This window comes from Alosa pseudoharengus, unplaced genomic scaffold, assembly GCF_046254945.1.
Source record: "Alosa pseudoharengus isolate Yale_2024_CS ecotype anadromous, Long Island Sound unplaced genomic scaffold, YU_APseudo_1.1 YU_APseudo_1.1_scf_21, whole genome shotgun sequence".
Lineage (NCBI taxonomy): Eukaryota > Metazoa > Chordata > Actinopteri > Clupeiformes > Clupeidae > Alosa > Alosa pseudoharengus.
In genome coordinates, this window is record NW_027468674.1 from 6,272,938 (window position 1) to 6,275,437 (window position 2,500).

Below are 2,500 nucleotides of genomic sequence, written 5' to 3' on the forward strand. Positions count from 1 at the left end.
TGAGCTCCAGCGTTGATGGACTGTAGACGGACCCACACGGTGAGAAATAAGAGAGGTCAGTGGCTATCCAGGAGCCATGGTGCTATAGCATGGTGAGAAATAAGAGGGGTCAGTGGCTATCCAGGAGCCATGGTGCTATAGCACGGTGAGAAATAAGAGAGGTCAGTGGGTATTCGAAAGCCATGGTGCTATAGCACGGTGAGAAATAAGAGGGGTCAGTGGCTACGGTGAGAAATAAGAGGGGTCAGTGGCTATCCAGGAGCCATGGTGCTACAGCACGGTGGGGAGTAAGAGAGGTCAGTGGGTATTCGAGAGTCATGGGGCTACTGCAGAATGAGACAGGACTGGACATGAGCTGTGTGTCGTTAACATAATTGAGATAATCCTCTCCGTGCTCTTCCGCTGTAACCTGCTCTGTGCAGTCCTCTCTGTGTGCTATGGGAAAAGAGAGCAGTGGAACTACAGCACAACGTTACACTAACATTATCACATTTCATGGGAAAAGAGAGCAGTGGAACTACAGCACAACGTTACACTAACATTATCACATTTCATGTTGAGTGAACCACCCACCACGGTGATAACATATTGTTAACGTATAGATAACGTACAGATAACGTATGTCTTCCTCTGCTGAGATGGGCCCACAGAGTTCAAGCGTGCTCATAGTTAGCCATTAATTCTAGCCAGGTCCGTTTTTGGTTTGTCCGTGTGTTTCGACTGGCAGTTCCTGCAGAAGGCAAACTGGACTCACGGGCAGGGCAGCCTGAATCTCATCTCCGCGGACGCGTCTCCGTGTAACCCAATGCATCTTGGCCAAAGAGGGATCGTCCAATGTAAACCAAAGTTCTTTGTCCGTGTTTGTTTGACTTGTCAAGCCATGTCATCGGCATGCTTATTTAACCGTTGTTCATCATATTTATGCATTTCCATTTGTTTCTGTATGCGGGTGATAAGCACTAAGTGTGTCCGTGATGTTTTATACAAAGTCCATTAAAGACAACCTTCCACATTCTCTGATTATTCATATGATTATTTGATTGATATCGGCATCTCTCCCATCTCATCACACAGGAAGCTACAGGCTTACTCTTCCTGTTACTGTTCCTGTTATTTTCTCCTCTTTGCATCGTTGGACCCATAAGAGTCTGGTAGGTGGTCAACACTCACACACACAGACACACACACTCACACTCTCATAAGACCCACCTCACTCAGTCAAGACAGAGGTCCGACACAGCCAAGGCCTTCAGCTCTGGCTTGTTCTGAGTTGAGGTTCATAACTTGAGCATCCAAACTGTCGGAGTTTGTGTGACTGTCTGGTAAACCACTGACAAACCACAATCTCACATTCCGTGCAGTCATAGCAATTAAAGAAATTAAAGAGTTCTCTTTTCCTTTTTTTTGCACCATTTTGTTGTTTTCTCCCTTCTTCTTCTTCTGTACATGAATCACCGCAGTGCCCGGGATGACACGCTCTCTAGAACCATTAAAAGCTTTGCTGGTTTGTCTTTCAAAAGCTCATAAAAGTTCTGGAGTGAAGAGTGTGTTGAAGGGGTTTTCTCCTCAAAGGGGGGAGATTACAGAGCACCAAGCCTTTGAGTCGGCAGCAGAGAACAGAGCTTTCTCTGACACGTTCAGTTTCAATGGCACCTCTCTCTCTCTCTCTCTCTCTGTCTCTGTCTTTGGTCTATTTCTCTGTCACTCTTGTTCTCTCTCTCTCCTTACTTTCTCTCCCTCTCTCTGTCTTTGCTCTATTTCTCTGTCTGCTCTCTCTCTCTCTTTTTTTACTCTATTTATCTACTATTACTTGTTCTTCTCTTTCTCTCTCTCTCTCTCTCTCTTTACTTTCCATATTTCTCCCATTCTCTCTCCCTCTCTTCCCCTTTCATTCTTTACTTTGTCTCTCTCCCTGTATGCTTTATCTCTCTCTCTCTACCTCTCTCTCTCTCTCTCTCTCTCTTCCCAGACTCCCACGTATTTGTTTATTTTTACTCGAGACAATTGCCATGTCCCATTCCTCACTGTGCTGCTGGGGTATTAATAGCTCTGGCCTTCTCTCTGTACTCCAGCACAGAAAACTCCCCGGAAGAGCTCCCAGAGTCTCTCACAGAAACCACTCTCTCAACATGCTCCCAGAGTCTTTCACAGAAACCACTCTCTCAACATGCTCCTGTAGTCCTGTAGTCTGTCACAGAAAACTCCCTTGAAGAGCTCCCAGAGTCCCTCACAGTCTCTCCCATAGTCTCTCTGTCTCACACAGTCTCTCTCATAGTCTCTCTCATAGTCTCCCATAATCTCTCTCATAGTCTCTCACAGTCTCTCACATAGTCTCCCATAATCTCTCACATAGTCTCTCATTGTCTCTCTCATAGTCTCCTATAGAGTGTCCCAGTGACGCCACTTCCGTTTGCCTCCATGGGACCTATCTTTCAAAACATTTTGAACGCCAGTCTATGCCGAAAAAGAAATGATTTTCTGATCCCGGGTTGACTTGTGC

At 45.8% G+C, this 2,500-nt stretch overlaps 1 long non-coding RNA gene across 1 annotated transcript in view; it reads left to right on the forward strand.

The window, feature by feature from the left end:
* The window catches only part of LOC143137526 (uncharacterized), a 4,497-nt gene extending 3,483 nt beyond the window's left edge, over positions 1 to 1,014 (forward strand). The window contains exon 2 of the long non-coding RNA XR_012990003.1: positions 1 to 1,014. This exon is cut by the window's left edge and continues 1,647 nt beyond it. This is a non-coding gene — a long non-coding RNA (uncharacterized LOC143137526).
* Positions 1,015 to 2,500: the final 1,486 nt, after the last annotated feature.